Consider the following 19312-nt stretch of genomic DNA (forward strand, 5'->3'; position numbering starts at 1 on the left):
GTTTGTTACAAAGTTTCATCCCTAGCATTAGTATGTCTTACTGCAGCTGTAGACTTGCTCGAGTGACGCTTTTTGTTTGTGTATAAATCTCAGTCTTGTTTTGCTCGGTGGAGGCTGAAATAAACTTCTGTCTTTGGCTTCAGGGAGAGCACTAACGATTCAGTTTTTTTTCTCCAGAGCATTTTTATTTGTTACGGCCTAATGAGCCATCTACTTAATTGAACATACTTGAAATCTGAATATATATTACAAGTATGTTCTTTTTTTCCTTCTTCCGAGTCTCATTGCTGATGATACCTTTAAACGAACAGGGATACACAGCGGCATTAAATAGTTGGAACAAATAATATAAAGATTGTAGGTATTTACAATCAATTTGAATTGGTTTGTTTTTCATTAAATGTGAATATTTGAGATCATCAATCAACCATTTTCGAACGAAGGTCAAAAGTCACAAAAACTATTAGAGACATCTTTTCAACAGTTCAGGTGAGGAACATGTTGTTGTCGTTTATTTGCCCTCAGTTCATCATCTATCTTATCAGATCTTTTGTATACTAGATATAATATTCCCCTTTTGAATGAGTTTATTTTTTAATAAAATAAAATAAAATAAGGTAGAAGAAAGAGGAAAAGGAGAACATACATGGAGAAAGGTGAATTAACCACCATAGAAAGATTTATTGCACCCTAGAACCTCCATATGCCTAATTTGGTTTCATTTGCTTGATTAATTCTCGAGTAATGCAGAAATTTGTGTTTCATTTATATGACAACCTTTCCTTAGGAAGGGGGGGTGGAGGATCTAACCACCATAGAATCATTTATTGCACCCTAAAGCCTCCAGATGCCTAGTATGGTTGCATTTGCTTGATTAATTCTCGAGTAATGTAGAAATTTGTATTTCATTTGTATGGCAGACCCCCCCCCCCCCTTAGAGAGGGGGAGGGGTCACAAACTACCATGAAAACCTTCCCCGACCCCGAATACCCCTACATACCAATTTTCATGTCGATCGGTTTTGTAGTTTTTCCGAGTCCATAAGAATCACAAAAACAAAAATCCATTTTTATATATATAGACTAGCTAACCCGGCAAACGTTATTCTGCCATATAATGTATTTCTAGAAAATATTTTGGTTGGTACTCCAAGAGAGTTTGTATGTTATCGTTCAGATCTGTAAAATTGATCTAAATGATGACTTTCACAGCCAAACATACATATGCGTACCTTTTATTCGCGAATTTTCCTTTTTTATTTTAAATATCCTTCTTATATATAAAGATATGCATAGTCAATTTTACCAATCATCTCAAATATTTTCCAAAGTGCTCTATCATTCTAATTTGAGTGAAGACAAACTCACAAAACGTAGATCTGATCAGCCGTTCTCCCGTGATGATGAGTTATACGTACGTGGGAAAAACTCTCTTTTATATATAAAGACTAGCTGACCAGGCAAACGTTGTTCTGCCAAATAAATTATTTCTAGTGAATATTTTGGGTGTTGAATAAAACACACTAATGTATTGTAAGTGTGTTTGAATATTTTAACGATCTTTAAAATAAATCGAATGTGACCGATAAAAAAAACGAATTAAATTATTTGAACGAAAGGTTATATGATGTTTCTTGGTGTATTTCATTAACGTAACTGACATGTTTGATCTCTTGAAAGTTAAACGTCAACTGAAAAAAGTAATATAAGTTTGTCGTAAAGTAGAAAAAATGAAATCAATATTTATTGCTGTCTCCTTGTTAGAAAATACGTGCATGTGATTTTTAACATGGCTTGGTTTATAACAGCTTGGTCTCGTTCATAAATTGGAAAACAGCGATATGCCAGCTAACTTCAATGGAGCTGATTAATCGGCCTGTTTGGAATCGCGTTATTTTATCGTTGTCATTCAATCGAGGAGTATTCACATCGGTAATCTAAGTTTGAAACACAGCCATATTGCTTCCTTTATGCATGGATGTTTTTATTACTCTTCACCGATTTGTAGAACTCAATATTCATATATGCATATGAGTGATCGGATTTTACAATTCGATCGAAATCGACTTTTACACTCTTAAATTCGTTCGCCTTGTCGCGAAACAATGGTCAAAATAAGTCATCCGTATTTGTGGTTTAATTTACTCTCTATCTGATCGGCATAATTCCGGAAATAATTCTAAATTGTTGAAATTTGATTGAAAATTATTATTCGATTTCGTTTGGATGCTAAATTTGTTTTGAATGTGTTTGAATGCTAAATTTTGCGTGTTTATTCCACCCGAAAAACCATTACTATTTTTGCTTCATAGAAATGGAACATGGAGACCAATGTTGTTTACGTCGAATTGCGTGGCAAGGTTGTCACATTTGCTCAACTCGATTGGACTTGAGCTTGAACAGAATGCAAAATTGCGCTTTTTCCATTCAACAGAATACAACCAACAATATGTGGGGACGAATACGATCGAACTTCATTTTGTGTTTGAACACACGCGCAATGTCATGACAATGCATTGCGCTTTGGCCTGGCTATAACTAAAGCTGTGTCGGCGTTGCTCATGATAGTGTCTCGCAAGTGAATGTATTATTCCTCGCATCGCTTTTGTTGATTGTGTTGTAAGAATTGCAGTCGTTCAGTCTCTACCTTCGCGTATATGTCGACCATAAATTGTTGGCACAGCACAGTTTCTTGACCATGTCAAATCACCATATGATAAACATAAAAATCCTTCGAGCGCGCCCTCTGTATGTTTCGTCGCATGTTCATAAATATTAAATCAAAATGAGAAATGATGTTCATAATGAATTAAGTATCTGTGACGGGGTCTCGTTGGTCTAATGTTTATGCAAGAGATTTTTCGTTAAAGAAACCTTGCACTGTAGTCACGCGTATTCTTGAGCTTGCCACTCCAGAATACATTCAAGGCGTATTGTTCGTCGTAGAAATCTCAACTATTTACTAATAAAAATTACGCAAGTAGTACTACGTTGAGAAGGCAAACCTTGGGAACGTTAGTGCCATTGAAGAAGAACATAGCGAGGGTCGTATGAACGGTGTGTGTCAACGATGAATTCCAGATTATTGTTTTTTCTTCGCATTAAATTTCTCGTGTCACCGTGCTATCATGATTCCAGCAGCGCTTGTGCTTTGGATCTACACACGTGCTCTCCAGCTGATGTTTTATCAGGATTGATGGCAATAGCGTGATTGTCATTTTGTAATCCGAGCAAATGTGATTTGAAGAATTTCGATAACTCATTGTGCTCATTCAAAAAGTCTTCTAGCTCGTCGGAGATGCACCCTGCTTTAGATGAATTGATGTTACTTGTGTATTTGTAGAGGGATGTTCAATGAAGCGGGCATTACGCCATCAGTCATTGAACAATTTAAATAAATTCGTTCTGTTGAAAAAACGAACAACGGTTAAGTTATTAGAATATTTCTATCTCACCACGAATTGATAGTCTAGGTCTCTTTTTATATTAATACTAGCTGTGTCCTGCCACGCTTTGCTGTGGCACATTGTGGTTGCATGGTTTCATTTTCATGTTCATTTTTTTATTATTTTTCGATTTTTTGACGCGTACACAAACGAACAGAACATTTTTGTATATATAGAGATAGATGAGGGAAATCGATAAATTTCAAAAATCATTCCGAAACACAATTTCAGTTCACGATTCTGTCAAATACTTGGAAAAGGATGTTTCCATCACATAGAATTCATATTTAATACGAAATGGTCGATTGTCATAAGAAACTTAATTTCAGAAACGTACTGTGGCCATATAGAAGATCATTTTTTTCCATTTTTTTCAATTTTTTATGCCGTAACAACATTCCTCGGAGAGAAATGTATATTGTGTCCAACTTTGAGCTCAATCAGTTTCGTATTTTTCGAGTTTTTGACGCGTACACAAACGAACACATCATTTTTATATATATAGATATTGGCTCTGAGGCAGAAATTTTGAAAAATGAATGTGTCCGGCATTTTTGAAAAAATGAGATTGAGTCGAGTAAAACGGGCACTTGGAGTGGGAAAGATGGACACTAACTGAAAATTCAAGTTTATGTACTCGATAAGTTTGTTGGAGTTGGAGGTCTTCAAATATGCCTTAAAATTTATCTAACAAAAAGGCTAGACTAAAACCACCGAGAAGGGCTTGTAATTTTTCTATTTTTTTTATGTCTGAAATAGCTTCCGGCATTCGGAATGACAAATTCGGATTACGTTTTCAAAACCGCTCTGCTAATTCGTTCATGATGTGTGGATGCACTTGCAAACGAAGTTAGTGGGCATCTGTTAATAAAAGAAGGAGGAGATAATCAAAACAAAATATTTGTCTATTGTCGGTGGAGTGTCCGTCTTACCCGACTTGAATAGTATTCTATTATTTTTGTCAATATTTCTGGAGTAAAATAAGAAAACTTCACTTCACTTCGATAAACTGGAGAAGAAGTGATGATAAAACATTCACGTAACGAAAAATACCCCAAAAAATTACTCGATAATGGAAACCCTATTTACTGCCGACGAAAATTTACATCGAGCTGCTCTTTGTAGATTTTTTTTTATTTACAATTTTAACAGAAAGCCAGCTAGGTGTACACAACAAGTGTCAAAGGTATTGGTAGACTGTATTGCAAGTTGGTACATCACTAAAATTTAAAATAAAAATGTAATCTATTAATTATACAGGGGTGTCCGAAACTCCAGGAACACTATTAGTATATTTGGTTCATGGAAGAACCATTTTGAAACAGGATTTCCATAATAGGAGTATTGGTGAATTTCTTCGTTTTTTTTCAAAAATTAATGCTTTATTCTGCAAAAATGGTTTCAAATTCAATATTCAAAGTATTGCCCATGGCTAGTCATAACTTTTCCCCATTTTTCTGGCAATCCACTGATCCCTTTGCGGAAATAATCGGCCGGTTTGTCGGCTAACCACGAATCGATCCAATTTTTGACTTCATCAAAATTGGAGAAGTGCTGGTCAACCAGGCCATGTTGCATCGATCGAAAAAGGTAGTAATCGGACGGAGCAATGTCTGGAGAACACGGCGGGTGGGATAGGACCTCGCATTTCAGCGTTTCCAAGCATGTTTTGACCGGTTTCGCGACATGCGGCCGAGCATTGTCATGCTGCAAAATAACTTTATCGTGTCTTTGCTCGTATTGTCGTCGTTTTACCTTCAGTGCACGGCTCAAACGCATCAATTGTCGTCGGTATAGGTCCCCGTAATGTTTTCATTCGGTTTTAGTAGCTCATAGTACACCATACCCAGCTGGTCCCATTAAATAGACAGCATAACCGTCTGGCCGTGAAGAATATTCCGCGCAGCCGTCGATGTGGAAGCATGGCCGAGGTATCCATACGTTGCCCGACGTTTGGGATTGTCGTAGTGGACCCACTTTTCATCGTCAGTAGCGATCCGATGCAAAAAAAACGCTTTCTTTTATGCCGTTGGAGCAGTTGTTCGCACGTGAAAAACGGCGTTCGACCTCTCGTGGCTTCAATTCATACGGCATCCAATGTCCTATCTTTCGGATCATTAACATTGCTTCTAAACGATCGGATATGGTTTGCTGAGCTACTCCAAGTGTATCTGCAAGTTCTTGTTGCGTTTGTGACGTATCTTGATCGAGTAAAGCCTCCAATTCTTTATTTTCAAACTTTTTGGGCGGCCCGGAACTTTCTTCGTCTTCCAAGTCAAAATAACCACTTTTAAACCGTGCAAACCACGTCTGACAATTCGCTCAGCTGGAGCATGGTCACCATAAACTTCCACCAAAAGGCGATGACTTTCCGCAGCTTTTTTCTTCATGTTGATGTAATGAAGTAACACTCCCCGCAAAAACATTCTAGTTAGTACGAAATTCGACATATTCGAAGTGGCAAAAACTCTGTTGTTTACGCTTCAACTTTTTGACATATACTGAAACAGACGCGCAATGACAGTAGCTCTCCAACGAATGTCTGGAATATTGATTCAATCAAATTACGCCATCTGTTATAAAACCGAAGAAACATACCGGTACACCTAATACAACATTAGATAAAAAAGTACACGAATAAATTCGGCTCTGTTACAACTGAATTGCTAATAGAGCCTAATAAAATTAACAGATGTGATAAAAAAATTAGGATTAGTTGTATTTTTTTTTCTAAGAAGACATGAAAAAGTTGTTGTTAGCAATACCCATCTTCCTATATATGGATGCCCTTGTAATTGTATGTGATATTGAGGAGTTTAAATGAATATATTTTCAAGAAAAATGGATTTCAATTTAAAAAAAAACATTTGGCAGTTTTTCACTAAAATTCAAATAATTTCCTGTGTTTCCTATTTTGTATCTATCATAGTTTTTAAGAATAAGAGTTTTAATTTTTTTTTCGGCACGTTCTTTTTAAAGCAACACCATTAGCAAATGTCAGAAATATATTTAGTTGCAATGGCAAGTTTTGTCATCATATGACAACATATTATTGTTTTCAATTTTGAATGATATAAAATCAAAGGGTTAAATGACCAATATCTTCACATCTACAACGTTTCACTGCAATCCGAGATGGTGTTACCAACTTCCAAGACGAGTTGGCTGTGATACTACAGCATAACAACGCATTGGTGCACATCGCCAAAGCCGTGATAACGCAGTAAAAACATTTGACTGGGAAACTCTATCGTACCCGGCGTATTTTTCAGACTTCACCCTGTCAGAATATCACCTTTCCGCTTCAGTAGGGCATGCGCTAGCAGACAGCGTTGCCAATGTTCCAGTTTAAACTGGATTCCTCCAATTGGTTTTTCTCGGTCCAGTGAAACAGTTGAATCAATAAATCCATTTTTTTTAAAATATTATCCAGTTTGATCCAGTTTTTTTTATATGTGCGCCTCAGTTTTACTCATTTTATGTTACATGAATTGACAATGTATAAATACTATACTTCCCTCATCCTTCCTAAATATGATATTGGTTTTTGACACTTTTCATTCGATCGATTCAAGGTGTATTTACGTTGGGTCGATTTATGTTTTCCTACACACTCAACCCAGTGTTATTTGTGTTTTGCTTACAGTTCCAAATTCAATAGGTTAGCGCGCAGAGCGTGTGATGCCTATACAAACAGCAACATGCTACACTGTCTTTGAATTTAAATAAATATCATGTGTTCTAGGTCCTCCAAAACATTCTGAATTTCAGACCAATTGATCTACCATTTCAACCACAACTGGTGTAATGCTCAAAGCAATAAATCTTACTCAAAACGGTTCATAGAGCCCGCGTGCTATGCTGGGTTTGAAACATCAGATGTTATTAGTCCTCCAAATCATTCCTTAAGTAACTTTGTGTCCGTTTACATTTATGGGATATTAGTTTTTCATGGTTTCTCAAAGGATTTTTAGTTCTGAATAACATAATTATTAAGCACTAGCTGAGTCGACAAACTTCGTCCCGTCCAAAATTTATTTTTCGTTATCACATCCACGTTTTCTTACTAAGCGCACGTTCATGGGTCCAACTGGTCATTGATTGATCTTCTAATCTACCCTTTTACTATAAAATTCCTAGTACTTCTACCAAAACTCGACATTATAATATCAGATTATTTTCAGACATAATTCTCCGTGTTTCTGCGTGTTTCTTCGTGTTTCTCCGTTACATGGAATAATGGTTTGATACAGAAAATATGACAGAATGAAGAAAGCACTGAATCGGACCATTCCTTTCTCGAGTTTTGCTCTTATCAACACATTCGGCGATCCATTTTTTTATATAGATAGAAGACGATATAGGAGTGCGTGTTATCACATTAAAAGTCATTTGCACTTTCGAACGATGATCAATTTCATTACCGAAAACATCAAATGGACTAACAACGCTTATCAATATGTAATTGTAGAACACATGTGAATTGAATTTTTCGAATTTTCCCGTTTTCCTTCAGAGTTTTCCGATTTTTTTCATTTGTCATGTTTGAACCCCCCTCCCCCTTATGTTACGTAACGTTAATCTGTCAAACTCAAAATCGTTTGAAAATTTTTAAGCTTTTTTCAAGTAATGAGAATATCAACGTAAAAAAATCAGACATCTGCCCACGTCGGAATCAAATGTTCAGACGGAAGCTCTTTATATGCAGGTAGTGACTTCGGAAGAACTTTCGACAAGTTCATAGCATTTCGAACAAACCGAGACGGAAAATAAGTGATCACATCTGTTGGGATTGGTGCTTTCAAACCATCTGGCGTTTAGCTGAGAGGAACATGGAGTGGTATAAATTGATGTTGATTTACACAAAAATAACTACACCTTATTTCAATGCAGTAGTTCCTGTCGTTACATTTCATTCCTTGCAAAAGGTCTTGGGATGTCTTTACGTGACGAGCAAACAACTCGTCTTGATATTGTTCTGTTTCCGCTTCGTCGATTCGGGAGTTTGCGAACTAAATATGGGAAAGTCTGGAAAGACGGACACCCCTGTATTATTAATAAATCAAATTTTTATTTTAAATTTGAATGATGTCCAAACTTGCAATACAGTGTATCAATACCTGTGGCACTTACTATGCACACTTAGCTGGCTTTCTGTTAAATTTATTAAAAAAAAAAACAAAAAAACAAATAGAAAACATGGAAAAATGAGACAAATTCAGTCCTTCAGGTGATTTCAGTCTAGCCTTTTTGTTCGATCATTTTAAGGCCTATTTGAAGACCACCAAAATTTATCGAGTACATAAACCTGAATTTTAAGATAGTGTCCATATTTCCCACCCCAGGTGTCCATCTTTCCCGCCAAGTGTCCGTCTTTCCCGATTCAATCTTATTTTTTAAAAAATGCCGGACACATTCATTTTGCCAAATGTTTGCCTCGAAGAAAAAAAAAATTATTATAAAAACAGACCTAGACTATCAATTTGTGGTGAGATAACTCAATATTTTTTCGTGAAATTCACGAAAAAAATCAACGTTTACATAAGGTGTCCGTCTTCACCACCCTTCCCCTGTATTCTGTTTTGACGGGATATACATCGTTTGCTAAAAATGGTTTGTTTCCTTCCTTGTTTCGAGTTTTTCATCCAAGTGAAATCCCTCATGATCACGAGGAAGTATTTAACCTGCCGGGAAAGGGGGACAATCCAACTCAGTTGAATGCACTGCGTGCTGGAGATTTTGTAACAACTAATATTGCATCAAGATTCAATTGATTAAAATGATAGATCGAAAATATCTATGACCTTTTTAATACGAGGGTTCTCGTCTGGTCCTCCACCCACATTAATTATGGTTACTGGCTTGATTATTTTTTGGTACTGAATAATCTCGAATTCAGGCAGCTCGCACACACTTTGAAAATCGATCCCATGATGAAATGCGTTCGAAGAACAGTGCCTTCCTGAACAAACTGCAACGTATATTGGAACACTACATAGAACTACTTCAGCATGATCGAGGAGCCCTAGCTTTATTTTGCATCCTGCGATAATAGATGGAATAAGCCGATGTTTTCCAGCTATGACAAAATCATGATTCGGAAGGTTAACGGAAATACACCTTCCCGGCTTTTGGTCTCAGAATCAAAGCTAGGGGCGCGTGAATTTATTCAGGAATAAGAGTGAAATATTGTTACGTAACGATCACGGCCACCCCCCCTCCCCCTATGTAACATTAAGTAACGAAATATCGACCACCCTACCCCCCCCCCCTACTCGCGTTACGTAATTTGTGCACGACGCCTTATTTTAATGGAAACCCCTCTCCATTCCAGAAAAGGGAGGGGTGTCATACCAAACACATTTCTCGTATCCAAAAACCCGCAGCCTCCCCTTAGAGAGAGGGAAAGAGTGTCCACCCACCACCATAGAATCGTTTATCGATCCCTAAAACCTCCACATGCCAAGTTTGAATCCATTTGCTAGATTAGTTCCCTGTGGAGAGGGAGAGGAGTGTCAAACCACTTAAGACACGTTTCTTGTTTCCTAAAACCTCCACATGTCAAATTTGGTTCTGCTTGCTTGATAAATTCTTGAGTTATGCAGACATTTATGCTTCATTTGTATGGTAGCCCCCATAGATTAGGGGAGGAGTGTCAAACCACCATAGAAACGTTTCTTGCCCCCAAAAACCATTACATGCCAAATTTTGTTCCATTTGCTTGATTAGTTTTCGAGTTATGCAGAAATTTGTTTTTCATTTGTAAGGCATGGGGGAGGAGTGTCGAACTACAATAGAAACGTTTGTCGATCCGTAAAACCTCTATATGCTAAGTTTGATTCCATTTGCTTTATTTGTTATCGAGTTGTTCAGAGAGAGGGATGGAGTGTCTATTCACCCTAGAAACGTTTCGTACCCCTAAACCCATGCCAATTTTGGGTTCGTTTGCTTGATTAATTCTCGAGTTATGCTGAAATTTGTGTTTCATTTCTATGGTAGTCCCCCCCCCCTTTGAGAGGAGGGAGGAGTGTCTATCCAACATAGAAACATTTATTGCACCCTAAAACCTCCACATGCCTAATTTGGGTTCGTTTGCTTGATCAATTCTCTAGTTATAAAGAAATTTGTGTTTCATCTGTAAGGCTCCCCCTCTTAGAGAAAGAGGAGGTATGTCTATCCACCATAGACACATTTATTGCACCCTAAAACGTCTACACGCCGAGTTTGAGTTCGTTTGCTTCATTAATTCTCGAGTTATAAAGAAATTTGTGTTTCTTTTGTGTGGCAATCCCCCATTAGAGAGGGGGAGGGGTCTCGAACTATCGTGAAAACCCTTCCCCGGCACCCAAAACCCCTACATACAAATTTTTACGTCGATCAGTTCAATAGTTTGCGAGCTTATTAGAATCAGACAGACAGACAGACAAAAATCCATTTTTATATATTTAGATGAAGATGAGTTAAAGTCACTTATTTGACGGATAGTTCGTAATAGAAAGAGATTAAGCACACTTTGCATAGAAGATGCACAATAGTGTTAATTTTGCAAGTATCCTTACTTTGTAAAATTCCAAAAATAATTCTCGAGCACGAGAAACTACTCAAGGATACCTAATTTTGATCTTGATATCAAAATTCGCTTTGGTCAAGCCTGATATGAGAAGTAAAATACCAAAGAATAAGACCAAAAAAATGGACAGAAATAGCTTTTCAATACCAAAATATGGTAATTTCAATACTATAAGTAAATTCAATAATATAAGTAATAGTTGAGGATTGCTGTTTTGGTATTGAATGTGCTCATTAGGGTGGCAGCGGAAATAATCATGTCAAATTCCAAAAACTGACCATGTACATTTTGTTTATTGGCCCAAAAAAAATATCTGCAAGTCAAAATCAAAACTTTGAGTGCTTTGAGGCACCCCTAAATCATGTCCGATTGAACTGAAATTTTGCACAGGTAATTTTTTGGACCAATAAACAAAATGCACATGGTCGGTTCTTTAAATTCGATAATTTTTTTCCATACCTTCATTGCCTTTCAGGTTAAGTCCCAAAAGGTCGATTTTCGGCCAAAGATTTTTACGACGAGCACCACCACACGATCAAATGAGCGGTGGCGCGCGCGGTGTGTAGGGCAAGTTTCTGTTTTGATGAACATCCCTTTCCTCTTTATTTTTATTCGTTCACCATCACCATCGCACCCGCTGCGGGCGGGTTTCTCGGGTGAATGTCGTGATCGGGCTGAGGGTGAGAATATTTGTGGGTGGTGAACTGGCTGGCTGGCACGCAGCAGCTGGTAAGGGAACCTATCTCCATCGGTTTGGTTCGTTTTGATGATGATGTGTGTGTGTGTCAGTGGCAGTCTGCGAGCGAGCGAGAGAATTATGTGCGTCTGCATTTGTGTGGTTTTCTGTGTGTTGAAAATGAGAGAAATCTGAGAAATCACCGGCACTTGGAGATTTGAGATGTGAGCGCGAGTGAGTTATGAATACTTAGAGGAGAGAGAGAGAGTTTTAATTGACTTTTACGGCTTCTCGCGAATTCTTTCCATCAAAACGGCGGAGAAGAAAGTTTTCTTCGTTTGGTGGGTTGTGTGCCGAAGAGCATAGGGTGTAAGAGCCGGTGTGCGGCGACGCAGAGTCTCTCACGTTGTTTTTCGAGAGCTGATATCTGGAAACGTCTGAATGGAGCGGAATACTTCACTCAACTCTGGATGAATGATTTCTCGTCAGTTCAGTTTTATAGCTACGGTTGATAACACGGACGGACGGGTTCCTATCGGACGAATTGTCACATCCCTAGCGGTTCACTGAATTGGTGACAGTTGCGTTAATAGTCAAGCAATTGCCACGCAACACTGATTTTACGTCGTCTCATCGGTCACGAATACAGTTTTTCGTCGATTTCGTAGTAGGCCAAGTAAAGGAAAGTTGTTTTCCTTGAGACGGAAGGTTCAGACGACGGAATTGTTCCTTTCCACCGGAATTAGACTTATGCAGTGGTGTTAGTGCATCCTAGAATACTCGAAAATATTCGTCTCCGGGCGGTTGGATAGTATTGTTATTTTTGTTGTTTTTTGAGTCACCACCCCCACATACAGTCGGGAAGCTAAAGAGTGTGAGTTTACGAAGAAGACCCCCCAAACGTGTGTATGCCGATGTATGTGTAGTTGTGTGGATCCACCAAAAGCTCTCACAAGAAGAGCGACCAAAAGAGAAAAAATATTATCCATCACATCATACATACACACTAGCGCACGCGAGCTTTGCCAGCCAGCACTGTGGAGCTCATAGCTATTGCCACCGCTGCTGCACTTCTTAGGCGTGGACCGTTCGAACGTCGACGTCTCGGGTTTTTCGCAATCCGCCACCACAGTGTACACGAAGTGTGTTTTTCCGGCGAAAGTGTGTGACAACTACGCCCCAGAGAAGAAAAAAATTGTCATTGCATCGTAGTTTCTCTACATCCTAGCGAAGTCAAAAGTGGAAGTGCAAAGTTCCTTTAGAAATTGTGCAAAGTGAGTTACAGAAGCAGTTAGATTCCGAAGTTCCGTTGCATCTGTCTGGAAGAAGATTCCCAAGTTAAATACCATACGTACGCAGCTGGGGTGAATATCAACCAGCCAGACAGCCAACCAAACCCACCAAGCGTTGTGGTTTTTTTCCCTCCTCCTCTTGCAGCAACTATTGTTCCGGAAAACTGAACCTGCAGGAACGCGACGATTGATTGCTGGTGAAAATTGGATTATATTACCAGCTCCAGCAGATCGGTACATATAATTAGAAAACCACGCGGAACGAAGCCACAAACCTCTGATCCGTTGGAACGAGTTGCCGGTGCTACCCAGATCGCCACAGACAGTTAAAAGTAAGTCCACGGAACAATGACCGCATGATTGGGTTTTGCTGCCTAGTTTCCAGTGCTCATTATTGCAGGGGTTGATGAATCGTGATTCTACTCCACCACACAGCTTCACCGACTCTGAGTCTGAGGTTGCGTGTTCACTCAGTCAGTCGGCAACTCAACCGAAACTTTCTGCTATTGCAATTATACTTATCAGCCAGCAGTAGTTGCTGGCTGCTAATGAACGGGTCTCTGGCGGTACGAGCCGCGGTATTCCACAATTTCTCTTGTTTGTCTACTGCTGCTGCAGCCGGTGTCTGGAATCCGCATTAAAATGGCGACACACAGCCAGAACAAAATTTTCGCCCCGCAGACGAACATAATCGAACGCCGCCACCAGAACTCCACCGACTGGTTCTTCTTCCTCACAAGGCAGCAAAATATAATACCACGTCCCACAGCAGAGTCGTGCCGCGATTGCAATGGACGATTCGGTATGGGAGAAAATAATTAACAACTTCCGTTTTCGGTTGCTAGTACCAGCCATTTCTGCTACTAGCGCTCCCGAGCAAGCAGCTCCAGCAAATCCGGGCGGGGGGAAAAGCAGACCCAAGAAGTGCGAGTGTGTCTATAAAAATGCTACAATAACGGCCTTCTGGCTCTGCTGGATTCGGTACCTCCCTCCCGCTCCCCCTTCTGGTGGTTGTCTTCCGTCATCGTGTGAAGCTTATTGCATTTTCAGTTCGCTTTCCTCCTGGACTTCGCTGATTTCTTTTCTCACCGAGTGGCCGCGGCGGCGACGGCATGATTTTCGCCCGCGTGGCAACAAATTGCATTCATCTTCCATTAGCGACTGAACTGAGTTTTGTTGGAATGGAATCAGGGGAAATTTTCGTTCAATTCGACTTTTTTTTCGGTGATTTACACCATCAATTGGTTATCTCTATTACTTTGCGGTTCATTTCGTTTCATGTCTTTACGAAAGTTACCCATTGTCGACTTTTAACCCTTTCAATACGGAAGTGTGCCCCGCCGGAGTGCTACCGCTGTACGGAGCACAGCGCCGAAAAGTTTGCACATCACGCTGGTGTGATCGATGTGCAGTATCACTCTCATGTCGTTTAACCCTTTGAGTGCGGAGCAAATTTTGTGAGCATATGCCAATAATGCGAATGAGTTTGGGTATCTAACATCCAATGATCGTAGATAACCAGATAACGTTTGATGATGATTATTTTCCCACACCCGTAGCATATGTTTTTCGTAGGTTACCATATTTACAGAATAATCTTGCTGCTGATTTGTCGGACTTTTAAAAACCAAGAATCTGTAATTATATTGCTAATATTTTCCTCCTTACCTATTTCATCCATTCAATATTTGAATCAATCTAAATGAAAATCATCTCCTTTTGACATTAAAATGTAGCGTTATGCCTCGCTTTTCTACGTTCGACTTAATTCGAAAATATGCAAAAGTTTGCGTCTGTTTGTCTTTTTCTTACTGACAGTGGATTATAAAATTTTTGTTACAGGGATTGAAAATACCTGAAAAAATCATGAATTCATTTTAGCGTTCCATTACGTCTTTTGGGAACAGATTGGAAGAAAAAATTAAAAACCTCGGTTGCGTTATTTATATTTTGAATACCTATTGCTTGTCATTGTCATTTCTTGATGGATTTACGATGAATTCACCAATCAATTTGGACATTTCTTAACAAGTCATGAAAATATAGAAGTTGTTCAAAAGTTAGTGGCGTTGGAATAGGAGCCCATACTTGGTTATTCCGTGTTTGGAAAAAGCATTTTGATCTACATAAAGGTTGAGAATTCTGAGAATCCGAACATTGAAGACTGAGGATAACCTGTATGAAGCAGAATTGAAAATGTCTTGTTGGAATATTGGTGGAAACCAATATATGACTACAGAAATATATTATAGATAAAAATAGCATTCCTCCTTTGTTGCCACGTTGTCCGGAACATTGTTTGTAAGGGATTGTAATATCTTTATAGGCAGGTGGTTTTAGGACATTTTATTTTAGGACATTTTCGATGTGACCTTTATTTGATAACGCGTTTTGAACGGTGAACAAAATTCTTCATGCACAGCTCTAACATTACGACTTCGATGCTGTTGAAAATCCGAGTTATTTCTTCCTTAAGTTCCTCCAAATTTTGCGGCTTATTAACATAGCAACGGTCCTTCACGTACCCCCAGAGGAAGTAATCGACGACGAGAAATGTTGAAATTCTTACCATAAGAGGACAAAGTTTCATTAAGGCTTCGGTTGCTCGAGTAATACGATTTCACTAAAAATACACGTTCTCGTAAATTGTACATCTTGACACTAAAAACCATCCGATCAGACTGAACGAGTAGCCGAATATTATCGTCCCGAAGTAGAGAATGTAGTATTACCATCGACGGAGCGAATTTTTTTCAAGGAGCTATTCGATTTTTTTTTGCGTTAGCGTTTAATCTGGAAGACCCTGTATATTAAGTATCCTATAGCCATTAGTACCTTCTTGGGAAGTTCGTGTAGGTGCTGTAGTGCACTGCTAAGCTAAGCTCTACTTATGTATAGGAAAGAGAAACGAGAATGGGCAAATGCATTCGAGGAAGTGAAGTGGGTTTCTCAGGAAGACGTACATTAGGGTGGCAGCGAAAATGGTCATGTCAAATTTCAAAAACCGACCATGTACATTTTGTTTGTTGGTCCAAAAAAATGATCTGTGCAAAGTTTTAGCTCGATCGGACATGATTTAGGGGTGCCTCAAAGCGCTCGAAGTTTTGATTTTTTGATCCTGGAAAATCTTCCAAGGAAATTTGGAAAATCGATTTTTTTTTTCGATGCCAGATGACTTAAAAATGCATGAAACGCCGAGATCTGATGTCATCTCGAATAAAAATTTAAAGAACCGACCATGTACATTTTGTTTGTTGGTCCAAAAAAAAAAGACCTGTGCAAAATTTAAGCTCAATCGGACATGATTTAGCGGTGCTTCAAAGCACTCAAAGTATTGATTTATTCATCCTCGAAAATCGTCCAAGGGGGGAGTCCAAATGACTTAAAAATGCATAAAACGTCGATATCTGGTGTTATCACGAAAACAATTTTTTGGCCGAAAATCGACTTTGAGTGCTTTGAGGCACCCCTATATCATGTCCGATCGAGCTGTAACATTGCACAGATAATTTTTTTGGGCCAATAAACAAAATGTACATGGTCGGTTTTTGAAATTCGATGATGAAATATTTTCCATACGTCCATTGCCACCCTAACGTACATATATTAAGATCGCGACTACTCAAGCTATCATTATCTGATATGCGTGAGTATTCCCTTTCGAACCTCTAAATCAGCAGCCAGTTAAATTCTTCTTTACATTACCAAACAACATGATCGATATCATGATATCTTGGACCAACATTGCATAAATTGTTAGCAGCAAGACCTACACGATGAAAACTTGAATTGAGCATGAATTGAGTGCAACAACTGATAAATGCCTATTATCGTCAAATGGAGAAGAATTCTCGCGTAACTTTTGAAAAGGTCCTATGTAACAAATGTAAACAAATCGAGTTAATGGATGCACGCTATTAGTTTTCAATCATTGAATGTATTAAATGTACAAAAACAATCGTTCACGTATCTATCTTCTTCATCTTTTTGTCGCCGATACAAAAAATATCCAATGTACAGATTCGAATTTTAAGCACCCGGCTGTTACTTCGGACGCCACTTTCCTCCGACGGCCGAAACGTCCGAAGTAACTCGCAGTCGTACTTCGGTCGTTTTGGAATTTGTTTCTTACAGGTGTTGTTATCGATTTCAGTGCAATTCAACGAGTGATGACAATAATAATAAGTCTTTAGAACGAAATGCTGTTATTTGGATTGTTGTTTATTAGTTAGTTTCAAATTTTTATAGTGCAGCGTAATATGTCCAATGTGAAAACGCGGGCAGTCAAAACGTCCAATGTAACATTTTTCGCTCCGAGGCTTCAACCTTAATCTCAAATCACGGAACAATAGTTACGATTGGATTAACGGAGTTATTCTTGACAGCTAGTGGTGAAAACAGTGATAAAGATTGATAGCTTTTAAGACAATTCGCGAAATAATGTTCGGGTCTTCAATTACGTTTTTCTCGAGTTGGCGAAAATGTTACATTGGACCTTTTCAAAAGTTAAGCGAGAATTCATAATACGCATCGATTACCATTGTGAACTAACGCCCGAATGTAAGCAAAAAGATTGCTCGTTGCGTAAGGGAGGAAAGCGAGTGGTTAGTGCAATCGAATTGAAAAATTGCTGGATAATGCTGGATTTCCTGTCTAATGGTATACAACAAAACATATGTCACAATAACGATTTTAAGTAATATGCGTTTGAAAACACTTAAGGGTGGATCCCGGTCTGGAAGGTCGAAAAAAAATCGAATTTTATTCGCATTTTTGAGAAATGTATGCCTTCTGAAATGTTTCCTAAAAGGGTTTTGACGTAGGACTACGTCTAACCGTTCAATATAGGGGCCCATTTCAATATTTCAGTGTGAAAATACCTAATACCGCTAATACCTTCTCAATTAATGAATGGATTTTGGTTCCAAATATAAACATTGATAGGAAATATCCCCAGCAATTGTTTATATGCAACACATCACGGGTTCTCAGCTCATAGAAAGTTCAAATTGATGAAAAATTGGATGAAAGATTTTCCTACTTTCCCATACATTTTGTCTGCGCTCCCGCAGCGAACAGCTATTCATTACAAGCAACCACGGATACGGGCGAAACGTATGAACAAGGTGAAGATGGGGAACGAAAAAGAGATTACGAATAAATATAGGCGGTCGCTACAACCTTAACTATATGGCTATATAAAGTGAGCGATGGTGGTGCTTGACCACATTCTATCATCGGACGCCAAGCAGGAAAGACGCTATCTTGAGATTGATTTTGAGCATAAGAGATATCGCTGCATTTGCAGGGGATGTATGCGGTGCGATACCGCAAGAGGAAGAGACAGGAGTTTCTATGGGATGTGGAGCAGGAGAGCCTATCGAAGTGTATTAAAAGCGTTGGAAGCGTCGCGCCAAGTGAAGGATAGGCTAATTGCGCTCGATTTGATTGAATGCTGGAGTTTTTAAACGGTTTTGTTTAGCTGTGACATGTTTGTCTATAGCGCTGTACCACATTAATTAAAATTTGACTCCCTTCCTGGTGATTGATCTGAGATTTGGAACACACCGTCATCTCTGCAGTCATTATAAAACTGCGTATTTCATGATCTTGAAAATTCAAGATGGCGGCCGCTACAAAATGGCGGATTACATATTTTAGCAAAGCCCCATAAATATGGGTAATAAAAAGGACTTGACTAGTAGAACACATTCATGAGGAATTCAAAACCAAATTATGTAACGCTACCAGACGGTAAATTTCTATGACGATATGCTTGCCATCAAGTGTGTGTTCGTTGCCGGCTGAACAATAACCCCTACAACATTTGCACCGCGTTTGAGTGTTTATATGCAAATACGAAACAATCAAAATTTGTCGTGTGCTGAGGTTTTATTCTATCCATTCAATTTTTGCTTTAACTTTGTGCATGAATAGTTGGTAATTCTGGGATCTGTGCTCCATGATATTCGAATAATGGACGCCACTTGGTGTAGTCCTACGTCTCTCCGGTTATGTATAATAATTGGTGTATAAATTTGTGAACGCTTTTTTCTCGAAACCATGTTTTTTCAGCGGGTGGTATCGATATCTCAGGATCTATTCGACCGATTTGTCTGATTTTTTTTATCAGCATGTAAAAATGAATTATCTGAAGCGTTACATAGCCGTTTTTTGATATCTCACTTTTTCGATTTTTTATCAGCTTCTAAATAGGAAATGTCCTATTATTTCCTATTTCCTTTACTTTATTCCTAACATCCGAAAAAAATCACTAAAATTCATCATTTTTCGACCTTCCAGACAGGGGTCCCCCCTTAATGAATCGT

The 19312-nt window shown here is 38.6% G+C and overlaps 1 protein-coding gene across 1 annotated transcript in view; it reads left to right on the forward strand.

The window, feature by feature from the left end:
* The first annotated feature begins 12190 nt into the window (after positions 1-12190).
* Positions 12191-19312, forward strand: part of LOC129769500 (protein alan shepard) — a 264807-nt gene continuing 257685 nt past the window's right edge. The window contains exons 1-2 of the mRNA XM_055771816.1: positions 12191-13055; positions 13129-13315. The gene's annotated coding sequence lies outside the window, so the exon portion shown is untranslated. The remainder of the gene's footprint in view (positions 13056-13128; positions 13316-19312) is intronic.

The sequence above is a fragment of the Toxorhynchites rutilus genome, chromosome 2 (assembly GCF_029784135.1).
Source record: "Toxorhynchites rutilus septentrionalis strain SRP chromosome 2, ASM2978413v1, whole genome shotgun sequence".
Taxonomy (NCBI): domain Eukaryota; kingdom Metazoa; phylum Arthropoda; class Insecta; order Diptera; family Culicidae; genus Toxorhynchites; species Toxorhynchites rutilus.